General features: G+C 51.4%; 1 protein-coding gene across 1 annotated transcript in view; it reads left to right on the forward strand.

Moving 5' to 3' along the window:
• Window positions 1–4,990: 4,990 nt before the first annotated feature.
• Hmgcll1 (3-hydroxymethyl-3-methylglutaryl-CoA lyase like 1) overlaps window positions 4,991–17,768 on the forward strand; it is a 52,502-nt gene continuing 39,724 nt past the window's right edge. Inside the window, exon 1 of the mRNA XM_048347601.1 lies at window positions 4,991–5,065. The gene's annotated coding sequence lies outside the window, so the exon portion shown is untranslated. The remainder of the gene's footprint in view (window positions 5,066–17,768) is intronic.

The raw sequence follows: 17,768 nt of genomic DNA on the forward strand, positions 1-17,768 counted from the left end.
CGTGCAAGCGAAGCCATTTTCCTGCTTCACCTCGGGGGCATCTGGGGCCTGCGGGGGGGGGGGTGGGTAAGAGCAGCCCGCCCCAGCGACGGGCGGGGGCACAGGACCCCTCCTTCCCCGTGGCCCGCACCCGAGCCCCGGGCCCGCCTCCCGTGAGCTGCGGGCACCGGCGCCGATCCCGGGAGGGAGACGGTGGACGCGTCACATCTGGAAGACATCAGGCCGGGCAGGAGGCTTGTTGTCCGTCGTCTTGCAGTTTTAACCATGTGTTAAAGTGAGAACTCGGTTCTCAGAGCAAACAGCTCGCGCGCTGCAAGGAGGCATTGTTGGCAGGAGATGGACGTTTGATACGGAGGGAGGCCCGCCCACCCCACCCCGGCCGGCCGGCGTTAGTGCAACGCTCAAGCCGTTTCTTTGTGGCTGGTGGCGAGAAGTGTGTATCTCGGGAATTGCACACAGTCCGGGGCAGGGTCCGGGGCGGACCCTGGGCGACGGGGACCGGTGTGGCGGGACACAGCCTAGGGAGGAAAATGACCAAGCAGACCAGAGGGGAAGCAGGCTGGCCCGCCGGCCGTCCCTGGGACCTGGGGGGCAGAACTACTTGATGACTATTAATTCATTTGTCTGTAAAAATAACGCTCACCCCTTGTCGGCAAGGATTTCATAGGTGATAACGCATGTACTTCCTCTTGTGGCATTTGAGACTTGTGTGATATCATAATCCATGCGCCAAAGGATGAGCTTCGCCTTTGGTGGGACTTCCTCTGCTTCGCTGGGATGGTAGACACCGGTCGCAGCCAGCAAGGCGTCAGTAGCTCACTGTTACACGGGAATCACTGGCTTGCTAGATTACTTGGATTAAGTTATTCACCTCTCTGTGGTTCTGCTTCCTCCCATCCAAAATGCCGCTGGTGAAGGCACTAGCCGGAGGTGGCCGATGGGAAGACGGGTGGGTTAGCGTGCAAAGAACGATTGGGTAAGCGCCCCCCCCATCCCCGGTCAGTGAGTGTGTAAGTGCCCCCCATCCCTGGTCAGGGAGTGTGTGGTAAATACAGGCTGTCAATGCATGTGCCATTGTTCTTGTTTCCACCAAATTCGTAGGATGTCTGAAAGAGGATAATAGACAAATGATAGTTCGGAATATATAAATGGATTATGTTTTCGAGATTAAAACTTGGGCTATCAAACTTAAAAATCACCTTCGATCAGCATCCTGGAACTATCTAAAACCCGATTTCAGAGCCAGAAGAATCCCACGGTGTGCATGCACGGTACTGACCGAGGTGGACTCTCGATAAATCATACTTGCAGTCGCGCCTGTTTTGTGTTGAAATATGAACGCTGCTGGGTGCAGCTGGCAGGGAACGGCTGGCTGTCATTGCTCCCGTTCGGTGCTGGGGGTTTAGCCCTGGGCCTGGAAGCCCAATCACAGAGTCACCCCCCAGCCCTGGGAAGATTAGAAAGATAAAATGTGAATCCGTCCTGATAAAACAATTTACATCGTTCTCCTTTGAACTTCTGACGCTCAATAAAAATTAAGCTGCTGACTGCTCAGTGATAACATGCGCAAGCCCCTCTCCATCTGCCGGGTCTCTCCCATCCCTGCATGCTTTTGCGGGGAGTGAGACTCGAGGAGCCTGGGGCTCTATCTCTCCCTGGGGCATGTGGTTGTAGAAGGCTTTCCACAACTCCACAAACATCACCAAGTCGCCAAGGAAACCTACTTATCTGAGGTGCACAGGAAGCCTTATCTCTGGTTAGCTGAGAAGCAACAATGTAAGGATTCCACCAGTTTTGAGAAGGAAATTGCAAGGCCAAAACCATTTTCAAAGGCTGCAAAAGGAAAACAAAAAGCCGATTAGTCCTAACTTGTTCTGTTAAGCACACTTGGACATCTCCGTGACAGGGGGGTCTTCCTCGGGGGAGCATGGCGTGACTCCGGTGAAAGTGTGTGGGCCCCATGGGTGGGGGGAGGTGGGAGGGGGCCACCCCGGCCGAGGAAGGAGGCAGTGGGCGCACGGAGACTCTTGCTCCTGCCCCCGTCTTTCTCCGAGGACCCAGCCATGGATTGCAATGTTCCTGCAACCTTCAACTGCCCGCATACAAAACTGACACAAATATCAAACGCGATTCTTTTAAAAAGTTGCTATTTTACTACAGAATACCATCTTTGTGCACTTCCATTGGTTAATTTAGTGGCAATTTGAGGCTATCAGAGCATACTACATTGAACAACGCCAGGAATGCTCTCTTGGACTTTTGGCCCTGCAACTCTCAACTGAGAGGCTCTCGGAGTGACAGCATCAGAAAGGGATGTCTTTATCCATCCCCTTTTTATGAATCAGAGAATTGTAGTTGTGAGAGAAATCTTGCAAACTGCTGGGGAAGAGATTATCTTTTCCTTCGTGTGGTTTGATATGTTACTGAGCAGGGCAGGCGATGCTAGAAGAAGGATAAAAGGAAATAAATCTAATGAGGAACTCAGAACTGGTCATTGCTAGTGGCTGCATAGGTGTGTTGGTAAATGCATACTCACTAATAAAACCCCTCTTACTTGGCTGGTGTGTGGGGTGCGGGAATCTGCAGCTCAGCAAAGGCCAGGAGGCGTGCTGGGGATGAGCAAAAATGACAACTAGGCCTCCAGGTCTGGAGAGGTCTGGGATTCCATGTGTGACTGGAGGCTGGCTCCCCGAGGTGGGATGAGAAGCCTGCAGCTGAGCTCTCGTGCTAGCTCCAGACGTGAACGTCTAAGGACCATCGAGAGCCTTTTCTGTACAAGACAAAACGCCGTGTGCTTTGCACTCGTGATCTGTGTTGACTTGCATTTTCATTCAACCCTACTGGAGCCAGTTGCTGTGGTTCACACCTGGAGTGCTACCTATTCACTGGGCAGACATTGGGAGGACCGTGGTTTGAGATCAGCCCACATTTTAGAGGTCCCCCTCTCGACCAGTGCAAAAGAAACTGGGGGTGGAGGTGTCGTAGCTGTCAGCCCAGCCGTGCTAGAAACATACATCAGGGAGCCTCAGTCCAGGACAGCCTACACATAACTAATATCTTTCAAAAATGAACTAAGGTAAAAGGAGCTAGAAGTGTGGTTCAAGTGGAAGAGTTCCTGTGGAGCCAATACAAGGCCCTGAGTTCAAACCCCTTGGAAAGCCAAACCCAACCAAACTGGATATAGATCTAAAGAATGGTGTCACCCAGGGATACAATTTTGTACAGTTAAATCACAGTAATGTACCTCACCCAAACAGATCAACTGAATGATTGGTTTTTTTTTTTTTTTAGAAAGTTTCAAACAGAGTTTGAGTTTTCTGTTGACTCGATGAAAAGCTACTTTCCCGTCCAGTGGCAAATGTCCTATGCCCTGCAGTTCACACTTATCTGAGTCTCTTCCAGTCTCACTGGCAAAATTCATAGTTGTGGATACTCCTGAGTGTGTGACTTCATTCTGAGTTTGTAACTGCTGGCTAGGTGGTCTCACTTAAGGAGGGATGCTTTTGTACTAAAATAGAATCTCTTCCTTATTTTCAAAAGCCTGGTCTATATCAGCACAGTGCTTGGGAGAGTCAGGTGAGGAACCAGAAGGGGTGCCTCCGCAGTCACTGTACCCATGAGCTGATACGTTCAATTAGAACTCCTTTGCACAACTACTTAAAGATAATAAAGACGTAAAAATTTAGAACTCCAGACACCGCGTTGATGCGGGATTTTGTCCTCCTCCGGTGTCAGGCGGCACTGGGAACTCATCTGTTGCCTCGGCTCATTCTCGTTTAGGGCTGATGCACGCCGCTCTTCTGGTATCTCCCCCAGGCCTATGCTATCGTCTCAGAGACCCCCACGGGCACCGCCGATCCCGTCCAGGAGCCGTCTTCACTAAACGCCACCTTGGCATTTGTTGCTGTGTGCATTTAGGGGCTGATTTTTTGGTTCCCAGGCCCTGAGGAATGGGAGTGGGGTTTTTCAGGAGGATGGAGGGGAGACTTTGGTCCCTGGGGCGGTTTTCACACTGCTGGTTCTGCCCCTCGGGGAGTGGGGGAGGCTTTCCATCTTCGGGGGTCCTGAATTTCCTTCCCCGAGGTTGGGTCACTTCCATTGCAAAGGTCACTCGCCTCCTCGTTGGAGGATGTTCCTGGACGTGTGTTTTCCTCGGAGGCTGGGGCATGCCTCTGGACCTGCACCCCGGGAGGAGGCGGCGTGGCCCACCCGGGAGCTCGTGGCCTCCACAGGGCGCGCGGTGGATGTCACCGCTTGACCTCTTCCTCCCCTGTCCGGATCGCTTTGCTTCTCTGCTTGCCCGCGGCTATGGGCGGGATCTCCAGGGCCGCACCGGGCGTGGGTGCCGCTCGCCGGGGTCCCCCACGCCCCGTCCTAGGCCGGGCACCCCGGAGGGGGGGGCGTCCGCGCGCTCCATTCCCACGGGCTCTCCCCGGAAGCAAAGCACCAGGGTGGACCCTCCGGCTCCGGCTCTGCGCCGGGCCCCGCACTGGGGCTGGCGGGGGCGGGGGCCGCCCGGGGCAGAGGCGCGCGGCCGGGCCGGGCCGGGGCCCGGGTCTGCGCTCCGCTCCGTTCCGCTCCTAGCGCCGGCGCGGGCGTGGAGCGCGGGGCAGCCCCGGGCGCGGGGCGCAAGCGAGGGGCGCGGGGCGCAAGCGAGGGGCGCGGGGCGCGGGGCGCAAGCGAGGGGCGCGGGGCGCTCCTGCTCCCCGGGTCCCCACACCCGCTCCGCCCCAGGCGCGCCGCCGTGCGCCCCGCACCCCTCCCGCCGGGCTCGGCGCGCGCTCCCGCCGGCGCAGGGCTCCGCGCTCCCGCTCGCACCGGGGCGCCCGCAGCCTCCGCAGCCTCCGCAGGCCCCGCAGGCCCCGCCGCCCGCCGCCCCGCCGCCCCGCAGCCTCCGCAGGCCCCGCCGCCCAGCATGGGGAACGCGCCCGCGGCCCAGCAGCCCGGGCCCGCCGCGGAGCCGGAGCCGGAGCCCGCGGCCCAGCAGCCCGGGCCCGTGCAGCGCTGCCTCTGCGGCCCGCAGCGGCCCCGCGAGCGGCGTCTCCCGAGCCAGGACTCGGCGCAGGTACCGAGCCCCGCGCGCCCCGCGCCCCTTCCCCTCTCGGGGCGCCGGGAGGAGCCGCCCCAGTCCTGGGGAGGCGCCTCCTCCTCCGCATCCTCAGCACCACCCGGCTGGGGGGACCCCGCCTGCGCCCCAGGAGGGCTGGGGGCGGGGGGGGGGCGGAGGGACTGGGGCCCAGCTGGGCGAGGGAGACCCAGGCTGAGAGGATTCGCCAGCGCCCTCCTCCCTGACCCCAAAGCCCCTGCCATCCACACCGCAGAGGGCGGCTCGCCAGGAGCCAGTGCTCCCCCCACCTCAGTGCTCCCCCCGACCTCAGTGCTCCCCCAGGTATTACTGCTCCCCCAGATTCCAGTGCTCCCCCATCTCAATGCTCCCCCAGATTCCAGTGCCTTCCCTGATCTCAGCGCTCCTCGGGCCCCAATACTCTCCCAGACCCCAGTCTGCCCCGGGAGGGGAGACCCAGGGACAGGCGGTGGCCTTTATCTGCCTGGTTCTTCGTCCTGCTCTGCGAAGCACATTTTCTTCTCCTCCAAAAGGATTAATATTTATAAGTTCACAACTTTTAACAACTTCATTACGTGATAAAGTATGAGGTACCTGTTAGAACCCCTTCCCAGGAAAGGGCCCTGTGACAGCGGTCATATTCAGTATGGAGAAGAACAAGATAGTCACTTGCCAGAACTCCCATGTAACTAGAGGGCGTCCTGTTCAGGGACGTGGGCCCGACTCCAGAAACCCGGACTCCAGGAACCCCATGCTATGTGGTTTCCCTGTCATGTGAAATTAGCAGAGGTGAGGGAGGGTGGTCAGGATGGTGCCAGGAGAACTCAGCAAAAAGGAAGGGGGAGGGGGAGGAGGGTGGCCAGCTGTGTCGTATGCATGCGTGAAAATGCCAACTAGCCCCATGCTGGTGGCTCACACCTGTCATCCTAGCTACTCAGGAGGCTGAGATGTGAGGATCGAGGTTCAAAGCCAGCCCAGGAAGGACAGTCTGTGAGACTCTTACCTCCAATTAACCACCAGAAAACCAGAAGTGGTGCTGGTGGCTCAAAGTGGTAGAACGCTAGCCTTGAGCAAAAGAGCCCAGAGACAGCGCTCAGACCCTAAGTTCAAGCCCCACAACTGATTTAAAACAAAATAAAAGCCAAACTGAAGCCTTTTATTTTGGACATGCTAATAAATAAGTACACACGTGTCTGGGTCGGCTAATCCCGACCCATTGTCAGCAATAGTAGATGGTAAAATCAGCTTTGGTAATCTTCTATGTCTGTATGTCTGTCTAATTTTCCTGAATTCGATTTCGAGTTTCCCCTTGCACGTTTTCTCCTGCGGTTGTTCGTGTCTGTGTTCAGTTTGTTCTCTGGTCAGAAACTCTTAGCGGTTACTGCCCTGGCCTAGTCTGCGTGGCTCTGATTTTGCAGGTGGGTAGCCTCCTTTCTGCACCCCAGCATGCTGATCCACCCATTCTGTGAGTTTGCGGGAACTGATGAAGTGTGGACGGATAGGTGAGTGTCTCCTCGTCTCCTTCAGAATCAGGGAAAGTGGAAATGACGAGGTGGCATCCCACGCTCGCGTCCACAATTCGGTCCACGCGAGTGTCTGATTTCGGTTCTCCGCTCTGCATTTCCGGCCTCCCCCCCGCCACCCCCTCAATGCCATGATGGGCGCGGCGTCTGAAGAACGATGGAGACGCGGCCTTTCCCCAACCGTCCCAACCGCGGTCAGGTCCTATCCCTTCCAAACCTTCCACACTTTCCCACCACACTCCAGGCCGCCCTGGGAGCCACAACCCCAAAGCTCCTTGCCTTCATGTTCTCCACACCCCAAGTTTCCCTGAGTCCGGTGGTTTGAATGGTTTCAATTCCTTCTGCTCCGTCCCCTTCTCCAGCTTCACAGCTGCCTTCAGTTTGATGGGCTCATTGTCGCCGGCACGGGTGGCCGGGGGTGGCAGTGCCCCTGTCCCCTCCCAGTGCCATCTCACTTTCCCACCCCAATTCTCCTACACCCTCAAGGTCAGCACTCTCTCTGAACGCCTGTTCCGGGCGGTGACGCGCTAGGAATGGTGGGAGTCACGCGCTTATTTGCCACTGTTCGATGGTTGGTTGTCTGCCGGCGGTGACGAACACTGAGCACGAGGAAGCACGCCCTCAGCGTGCAGCCGGGATCTGCTTAGTGTGCGCTCGACACACGACTGAGTGAGCCAGGGTCACCCTCGCGGGCCCTGGGCCCCCTCCCAGGCTTGTGGCACTGACCTGAGTGTTCCTCGAGGTCCAGAACCCTGGCTGGCCCGTGGCCGTGCGTGGACATGAGTGTGCAGTCGGTGTGATTTTCAAGACTCGTCTGTGTGCTGGTTCTGACCTGTGCTTGCCGGCCTTCTTACAGAGTCTCCGGCGGTACTGTTTCTATCTTCAGTCAGTCTGCTCTACCTATCCTCCCTTGCTATGCCTATTCAATTGACTTTGCATTTTAGCCATCAGATATTCAGTAGTCAAGCTAGGGTTTGATCCAAAGAAGTTCTAGAAACTTCAGAGCCTGTGCCAGCACTAGCAAATCTGTGGCACCTGTGGTGGGGGTCTCCCTTGGCTTCGGCTGAATAGGCTGGAAATCCTGACTCAGGAGGGGGGAATTGGAACCCAACTGTGTTTGGAACCTGACTGTGTTTTTCCTCCTCCTTCTTCTCATTTTGGTAAACAGTGTGTTACAAGATGCTGCACGCCCCCTCTTCCTTCCTCCCACCCCCCACCCCCAGCCTGTATCTGCTGTCAGCTCTGCAGTCCTTGTGTTTCCTCAGCTCCATCTTTCCAGAGCCCTTGGCTCCGGCCCGCCAGAGAAGCAAAGCCCATGACTTGCACTTCCTTTCTGTCTTCTTTGAGGCTGAGTCTAGAGTTCAGCCTGGAATAGGATTGCATGGGTTACAAAAGGAAAAACAACTTGGTTTCCAATAAATTTCCGGTTCCCTTCAATCTTCAAGACTTTCTGTCCTTGGATTTCTGTTGGCTCTCTCGTATTCCAGCTGGCTTCTACATCCTTCCTTCCTCTACTCCGAGTTCTTGTTTTTTCCATTAGATCTGAGCTCCTACAAGTTTTCTGGCTTTCTTTCTGCTATTCATGCTGGGCTGCGAGTTCTCAACTCTTTCTTCTCTCCCTTCTTTCTATCCCCCTTCACCTTTAGCTTTCAGTTCTGTTTCTTTGTATTGTCGACCATGAGACTAGACTGCAGTGACCCAAAACTTTAGTAGGAATCATTCTCAGGTATGGGGTTTTCTTTAAAAAGAGAAAGGAAGTTCATATATTTGGAAGCTATCCTTTTAACAGAAAGTTGCCTTTGAAAGTAATTGTCCAGTTTGTGTGAGGCACAAATAACAAAAGTAACTTTTAGGATCCTGGTTTCCTCCTACGATTGTGACTATTATGAATCTAAGTAGGAGATACAAATTACTGTGCACCTGAGCCAGATTTAATCTCTGGGAATATTTTGTTGGGTTGTAATTTACTTTAAATGCAGGTACAAAGGAGTGCATGCAGGCAGGACCCATAATCTTTGATCGGGTATTGTGATTCTCAGCGGACAGTTTCATGGCAATATTGTAATAAGTTCATCCGGTACACTTCTGAACATTAGCACAGTTTTCAACTATGCAGAGCCTTATAAACATTCAACTATTAGGAAATTGTCTTTAAATTACCAGAAGTTTTCCATTCCCCTATTTTACAATGACTCTTTCTCTGAAGTATCAGAACTTAGTCCCAAACGAACACTGAAATGTTTTCATTTTTCCCTTGGATCTAAGTATACTTACAAGTCCATTTTTATTGATGTCCTGGCCTGGGGCTTGAACTCAGGTCCTGGGCACTGTCTCTGAGCTTTTGTGCTCAAGGCTAGCGCTCTAGCACTGCTTCCAACTCGTTGGTGCATAATTACAGATAAGAGTCTCACAGACTTTCCTGCCCAGGCTGGTTTCAAACCTATATCCTCCGTTCTCAGCCTCCTGAGTAGCTAGAATTACAGGACTGAGCCACCTGCACCTGGCTTATAAGTCATTTTTTTCTTTTTTATTGTCTTATATTAGTTATGCAGGGGGGAATTTTACATTTTATGGTATTTTCTTAAATAATGTTGGCTGTTAAATCTTATTCTCAAAACGCGTATTGTAAAACAAAGTTTTGCATAAAGATAATATACTATGTGAAGGTGACTGTCAGAATTATTTAGGTCCATGGAGGCTTCCATTGTAAACCCCTGTCATAAAGTTTACACAAACATCACTTAATAACATTGGCAAAGCTTTCTGTAAATACATATATACTCTGTTGGGAGTCCTGCGCACCGCATGCACCCCTGTCTTCCTCGGGGTTTGAGGTGTGGTGCTTGGGCTCAGTCTCCCTCTGGGAGTGAGTACTTCCTTGGGTTTGTAAAGCGAGGAACAATGCAGATGGCAGAAAGCTCCAAGGACGGAAAACCCCCATGAGTGACCGCTTCATCCCATGAAATCCGCGTTTCGTAAAGTCTCTTCGGTGAGCTTTATCAGCGCCCAGTGGGGCTGGGCTACTTGGCAATGAGAACGCCTGCCCTGTCAGGCCTCCACTGGGGGAGGGGGGTCCCTTCTGCATTCTCGGGGTGGTCTTAGGGGAAGCAGAGCAGCTCTGGCCCCTGGCTTCCTCCACCTGCAGCCCGCGGGCCGGGTGGAGCCCGACCTGGCCTCCTGAAATGCCTCACCCAATCTGTATTCATTTCGCTTTGAAATAGAAGCTGGCCACAGGTTAACGGCGGAGTCAAAATATGGATCTCATTTTCTGTAGACACAATTTCTACTTTGGGGGAATTTTGATTTAAGGGCCAAGAGTTCCCTAGTTTTTTTTTTTTGTTGTTGTTGTTGTTTTGAAATAATATAGAATGGTTCCTACCTTATGTTTTACAGATCAGCTGACTTGCAGTTCTGTTGCCTAAGTCTTAAGGCCGTATTTAAAAGGCATTTATTTCCAAACCTATTGAGAAACAGCTGAAGATATCCGGGCTTTCACTCCCAAATGTCTGCGATCACTTAGAGCCGTTCCCCTATGGCAAGATTCTAATATTTAATTTAATTCTGCTGAATGTGTGCACTAGCAAATATTGCAAGGAAAACTTGAGCCACGGGAGGTGTAAGGTGAAGGTTGCATGAACACCCCTAAGAAGCCCATCTCGACTCCGTTTGTTCTTTGAAGAGCACACGCGCATGGGGACCTTCTAATGAGAAAGATGGAGTGGTAATTTATTAAACAGGATGCCAACTATTTGTCTTAATCAGAATGTACTTCACTCAGGGAAGAGAAGGTTAGCATTTTAGCACGCTTGCTCCGTGTGGGCAGCGGTGTCACATGGAATAAATCAGATCAAAGAATAACCGTGACGTATCCTACTCTGATTGTTCACCCACGTCTGTAACAAGAATTTTGGAGATGATTTCTTCATCTCAAAGCTCAGGGTCATTATCGCCACCTCATCAGCAGCTCATGTGCTCTTGACCAGACAGCAGAGGAACTGCACTGTATCACTGTCCCAGCACACGAGGGCCGTGTGTGCGTATCATGGAAAGGTTTTTGTTCTGTCCTTAACAGTCTCAGTCTCCAGCACAATACTCTATCAGATGACCCCTTTGTAAATGATTCTTTATCAGCAGCTAACAGTTTGAACACCTTTGCAGTTGCTCTAATTCCCATGCATTGCGCGTGAATTCGTGTCTGGGAATAGGTGTTTACTGGTGTGCGTATGCACAGGTATCTGTAAACCCTCTGAAATGGACCCGATGGCATTCGATGCATTGGTCGACGCATGACCACCCCACACGGCTTTATGTCAATGAATGTGTTCATCTACAGTTGCTGATTACTGCTGAGCCGCGGGCAGCCCATCAAAGCATACAGGTTTAGTTAGAGGACTAGGGACTGTGGAGCAGGGGGCTCCCAGAGGCAGCAGGTGCTCGGAGGGCTGAGGGGTTTAGAGGGCAGTGCTGGATACAGCTTATTCTATAGTTGATTGCTTAGCTTGCTCAGCTATTGATTATCCTTGAAGCCTCCAACCATTTTATGCAGAAAGCGTCCAATGACTGTGTGAAGGTCTTTGGCTTGCGATGGAATGACTTGGGACACAGAGCTTAGCTATTGCTAGATAATTTTATTGAAGTCTGTCATTGGTATTCCTAGTTCTTTCTCCCAAAGAATGGAGCAGGGCTTGCTACATCCCAGCATCAGCTTACAAACCACCCTCTGCTGCGAGCAGAGCCCACGCTGGTACAGAGATCCTGACACGGTTTCTGTTGAGTTATTTCCCATGCCTTGGAAGCATGCAACACTGTGTGTGTGTGTGTGTGTGTGTGTGTGTGTGTGTGTGTGTGTGTGTTTCCTCCTGCTCACTCGAAGTTGATATGTCTAGTATTAATATTTCTAAAATACCACCAGAAGGTTAAAGTAACATAGAACAAATGTTGAAATGACTCTTGAACTTTGTAAGAGGATTCTTACGCAGTTGTTTAAGTAATAGGGTGTCCTGCTGAGGAGAGCTACTTGGCGTGTTTGAATTGAAGACAGAGACATCATTTGTATTGAAACATAATGGCACTGCAGGAAGGGTGTAAAAGCCTTTTTTTTTTTTTTTTTTTTTTTTGCTGCTGAGTAATACTGACGGCTTCCTTGGGCTCATACATTAAGTAGAGATAAGAGGAAAGCTGGGCACTCCTCCTGCTCTGCTCCGCGTCTCTCTCTGGTGCTCTGAGTCCCCAGGAAGGAGCAGGGGGAGGCGGGGCCATCCCAACTGTAAGGCCTTGAGACTCTTACTCCAACAGGGCTCACCTGACCAGATGGAGACCCTGGGGTGTCAGACCGCTGCTGACCGCCCGTGACCGCCCTGACCGCCCCTGACCGCCCCTGACTGCCCTGACCGGGAGATCACATCTATGCCCAGGATTGTTTCAAGTGTGCATCCTTGAATCCCCTGCCCTCATTCTGTGTGGGTAAACCCTGGCTCAGGCCTGCGCCCTGGAGGATGTCTGGAGAGGGCCTCCAGCCCTCCCTTCCCCTGCCCAGGGCATCCGCCCTCTACAGGAAGCCAGCCCTCCACAGCTACCATCTCCATTTGGCAGAAAGCGGTGACCGACCTGTGAAACTCCTGGAGCTTGGGCCCAGCGTCTTGCAAACTGTGATTCCCGCAGTATTTGGAAAGAGCAACCGAGAGAGGAGCAGAGAGGAGGAGGGGTTTCGGGGATTTCAGCATGGATGTGTATTGTTACTTAAAGGCAGTCTGCCATCTCTTCCTAATTGGCTGGGTCTAGAGCTCTGCCCCACTCCAGAGGCTCCTGCACCATCTGTGAGCTGCTTAGAAATGCAAATGTTGCACCTCACTTGACCTAGTGAATCATAACCTCTGGAGCAGACCCCAGGATGCAGAATTAACAAGCTCTCCGTGGGATTCCCGTGCATGTTAAAATCTGAGAACCACTGATCTGAAAAGTCAGTGACAAGGCCATTACCATCGATACAGGAAACAGCTGGGACTCAGGCAGCTCCTCCAGTCTGTCTCAGTCTTTTTGGGGGTGTGCGGGGGGGGGGGGGCGGGGGAGCTTATATTCTTGTTTCCAGAAAAGAAGCTTCCTTGACTGGGATTATAGGCTGAAGGTTGTCGTTTTACCAATCATCTTTGTAAGATGTGATCGTTCAGTTACATAGATCGTTGAGTTGTATAGTTAGGTAGCTCAGTTGTAGAGTTGGTTCTTGTTGGTTTGGTTAATATTGATAGAGCTCACACATGATTTGCTTCGAGTGAGCAGCTTATTGGGGTAGTTTATTCACTAAATTAAATAATGCTGTTAAACTCAGCTCTCTGCATTCAGAATAAAATTAAACTGTATGGAGCAACTTGATGACTTGTATTTGAGATTGATTGCCCACATAGAGACTTAGTTCCCTTAGCTGGAAGGCAGAAACACTAATTAGCCATTGTGTGCAGCTATTTGTTAACTATTCCTTTGAGGGGAAATTGGACTTGGCCACCGTGCTTTATTATTTTTTTTAATAGATTTTGAAAATGAGAACATTGATTTATTGCTTAAGATGGCCGATAAAGGTTGCGTCCAACTTCGGCAGAGCTGTGCAGTGTTTCCTTGTCTTGACGTTCCAGCCCGCAGATGTTCGCTGTTTGGGTGAGGAAGTGGTGGTGTCAGCTCTGAGCGTTCTTGGACGGAAGGGACTTCCGAGTGTGCGAGGCCTGCCCCGCGGAATGAGCGGGCTGGAGGCGGGGTGAGGGCCTCCGGGGCTCGTTCCCCCGCAGCAGCTGGGAGGAAACGCTGAGGGACCCCGGGGGTGGACTTTTCAGGCAGATGATTAAGGGGCGATTAGGCGAAGGTGTTGGGACGTGAGCGAGGGCAGGAGGCTCCGAAGGTGTGTATATGATACGGGACGGAGGGATTATGGAAAAGACTTAGCGGAATGAACTGCAGGGCGCAGCGGAACTTACGGAGAAAACAAAGACCTCTGGAACTGGAGTTTGGATGGAAAAGCGCGTAGGTATCACATCAAAGGGAACACGCAATCCTCAGAGCACGGAACACACAGGGAAGCACTTTTCTGGAACAGAAAGGACTGTGATGATGTTTCGTTATTCAGAGCCACTGGAAATACTTTTTTTTCCGGAGTTGTCAGACATCCTGCTGTTACAGCTTTACGGTCTTACTCCAATTATATTGGCTTTTCTTCTAAGTCCTAGAACAGCTCTGGCCTTGGGAATGGGAATCCAAGGCTTTGATTAGCAAGCGGTTTTCAGTTTAACAATTTGATACCAGATCACTTGTAGTGTAGCAGGTAGTGTTGGTTTTTAAGTTGAACAAATATTTCTTTTTACTCTTATTGTGAACAAACATGTCTTTATGCCCTGTTTCAATTAGAAACTAATAAAGTGACTAAAGGAACAAATACAGCTCGATGCTTAAGTTAGAATCTGGGTTTAAGACAATTATATTTCCCCCACAAAGACTCATGCTCGTCTATATAAAATAAAATCAAGTGTCCTTTAGAATACAGATGTCCTTCTTGAGGGCAGGCATTTGAACATCTCAGAAAAGTTAGCAATTACCTAGGAAATGGTACAGCCACCTCGTGTGGCATCAAGTCTTTGAATTCATCTCGGGTCATGTGTGTTGGCAGTTACTTAGAGACCCTGTCATCTTTTCTTTTTAATTGTTATTGTGAAGGTGATGTACTGTTACAGTTTCATAAGCCAGGTAATGAGTCTATTTCTTTTTGAGTAATGTCGCTCCTTCCCTCGCTCTCTCCCAGTTTTTCTGTCCTGTCCCTACCCACAAGTTGCACAGTTCGTTTTCAGTGTAGTGTCCAGTGAGCACCAGTGCTGCATTTGTCTGCCCTTTGTCCCTTGTCCCTCCATTTCTGTGCCCCCCCTTCTGTGCTCCCAAAGACAGATACATGAACAAACAAGACAAAACAAAAACAACAAAGAAAAAAATAACTCCCTTGTTTCCATTTCCTGGAGTTTGTTTGGACAAAGATTTTGTCAACATGGCGTACATCTGAGAACTGGATCTCATTTGCCGAGGTGCCTAAGTTCAGGATCCCGGTATTTGTGTATTTTCAGATAACTCTATTAAAATAAAACAGCAGCAGCAGCGAGCCCACAGATGGTTTCCTGCTTAAGTTGTCGTGTTGAAGCTCTGGTCATTTCTGGGCTCCACTCTGGCCCTGGTGTCCCTGCTGGCCACTGTGTCCTTTCGTTGATCTAGAGGTCAGGGAAGGGGAGCTGGCGAGACCCCTCTTCCTGCGAACTGCGATTGCCCAGAAGCCGTGGCGTGGGCCAGCCCCAGGTGTGCGGGCGGCTGGGGGCCGGGCCAGCACGGTTCCGGGGGCCTGCCGCAAAGCCTGCAGCTCCGCGTCCACCCTCCAAGCAACTCTTTTTCTTTCTTTTTTTTTTTTTTTTTTGGCCAGTCCTGGGGCTTGGACTCAGGGCCTGAGCACTGTCCCTGGCTTCTTTTTGCTCAAGGCCAGCACTCTGCCACGTGAGCCACAGCGCCACTTCTGGCCACTTTCTATATATGTGGTGCTGGGGAATCGAACCCAGGGCCTCATGTATACGAGGCAAGCACTCTTGCCACTAGGCCATATCCCCAGCCCAACTCTTTTTCTTGATTGCAACAAAAATGTACAGTTATGGAGGCGCGTGAAAGGACCGACTGGGCAAATGAAAGACAAATCTACATCTGTAGCACTTTTTTTCTCTACAGCTTTTTTGTAGCTCAAAACTTTTCGGGGCAGGGAGGACTTTTTTTTTTCCCCAAAAGGTCTTCATTGATTCTATTCAAGTTATTTTCTGTCCTCTGTCCAGCCTTGGTGCATGTCTGCTATACTTAGGGTGACTGTCTCCCTGAATACCAAGGGTATTTGAGACTCCAGAGATGCATCTTAGGCTGGGACCCGCTGGAAGTGTGTGGTCTGCTTGCCTGAACTTGTGCAGGGCCACCGTGTGGCAAAGTCCCCGTCCTGACCTTGAGAATTGGAAGGGATGGCAGCTTAGAAACTGGAAAAGAGTCCATGTTAGGCACACCATGCACTGAGAGTAAGGGAGTCTTGCATGGTGGTTTGCTTGATTTTCCTTAGTCCTAGTCCCATGGAAAGACTGTGGGCAGAGAGAGAGAGAGAGAGACGGTTCTGTCGCTACAAGAGTTAGTACTCTCGCGGGGCTGGCATGAATATGTGATAGAATTAACTCTATTTTATCTCAAACTCTTTCATAATAGACAGGATGTTCATGTAATCCATGGTCCAAATGAAGACAGTTTGAGATTGAAAGGGGATAATGTTAAATATCTTGGAACAGAACGGTGGACTGGACCACGCTCAAATCACAGGGATCCATAGTTACGTGAAGACAGCGATGAGGCTTTGGTGTAACGGCGTCCCTTCAAAATACTTGATGACCTTCACTTTGAGAAATGTGCATCCTCTTCCTCAAGCTATAGATGAATCAGCCAACATCTTCATAAAAACAGGAACACCGGTCTTAGTAGATAAACCGTGGAATACTTCAGCTATAAAATCGCCTGCTGATTTCCCCACGCCCAGGATTAGTGATTTCCATTGCTTGCCTGTCTGTCCTGTAAGCCGCTTCTTCCATCCATCGGCAGAACTTCTCTGAGGTCTCTGTATCTCTCTAACTGGGACTGGAAGCAAGTGTAACTTCATGTAGCTAGGTTCCAACCAAATCTAGAGTCAATTACGAGTATTTTGGACTCAGCACAACAGGCTACATATTTTATGTAGAGATCCTGTTGTTCACTTGAGGACACATGGTTGTGGAACGAATTAGACCCAGGCTTCAATGGACACCAGCTGTAGTCTGTACAGGCCGCAGAATTTATTGAGCAACCTTCTGTGCAGAGCACTGAAGCGGAGTTAGATTTAGACTTGCGGGGAGCGAGCACACACACACACACGTGATGTGATTGAAGGAGGATCAGACATGCAGTGGCCCCAGACCACCCCCGGTCAGCCCGCTCGCACTCTCCACACTAGCAACACCTCTGGGGGTCCAGATAGGATGCCTCTCGAAGGAAACAGGCCACCTGGAAAAGAAAATACCATGAGGCCAGTAGCTGGGGAAAGAGCCCTAAGGAAACAGAACACAATGTTAATCAGAATCGGGGCCGGGAAAGGTCAACAACGGATGAGGAAGCAGAGCCAGGTGAGGTGAAGAGTGGCCAAGAAGCACAGCGTGGAACCTGAGCCACCGATGGCTCTGTGGGGGGGGGGGGGGGGGGGGCGGAAGTGCTGCCAGGCAGCCGGAAGTGGGCTCCTCTGGGGCTGACCCAGGCTTCGCTGCCTGAGGCCGTAAGGACTCTGGTTCCAGTGTCATCACTTAAAGTTGGGAAAAGGGGAAACACAGCTGTATACCTTCAACATCCTCACCAAGCGTGAGGACGCTGTCTCTCAATTAGGAGCTGTTGAGTTCTCATTTTTGAGACCTTGCAAGGAAAATAGAGAGAAGAAAGTATTGGCGTCATTAGGGTGATTAGATCTAACTTTATAAAGCGTGAAGCAGCTTCCTGTAAGAAAAGAGTAGTGTTCTGGGTGGGAAAGAGTTCAAAGGAGATGCAAGGTTTGAATGAATGTCACGACTTACGTTTTCTTCCATTTGGGACTGTTTTCCTCTCCTACGTAGTCTGACTTTCTATACATTTTACAGGGTCCAACTTCTCAGGGACAGTTCACCATGTAGGTTCACACCTGCCCTGGGCAAGTCTGTGAGTGGGGAGAGGTCTTGGAGACTTTCTCTGTCGGGGACAACGTGGTTCTGCTCAGTGTCCTCTGCCCTGTGCACTCAAGCCCTCCCCACCCGAGTGGGCACCGTCTCTCGTGTGATTGCTTCTCTACCCTCCGACTCATGGCCTTCCTGTTTCTGTCTGCAGACCCATCGAATCTCCTCTCAAACCATGCCATTTCTCTATTCCAATACCCCCTGTCCCCCGTGGCTTCCATTGCTTTCCAGGGCTTTCCTTGGGCCCTCTCAGTGGTTGCAACTCCATCCTCTTTCCACTAAAGCCTGGCCTTCCAGATCTTTTTGGAACAGTTAACTCTTAACCGTTTCCCACTCCAGTCAGAGAGCGCCGTACTGGCTGCTCCCCCAAACACCTGCACCCTTGCTCTCATCTTCTTTTCTCAAAACACACAT

The sequence above is a fragment of the Perognathus longimembris genome, chromosome 6, assembly GCF_023159225.1.
Source record: "Perognathus longimembris pacificus isolate PPM17 chromosome 6, ASM2315922v1, whole genome shotgun sequence".
Lineage (NCBI taxonomy): Eukaryota > Metazoa > Chordata > Mammalia > Rodentia > Heteromyidae > Perognathus > Perognathus longimembris.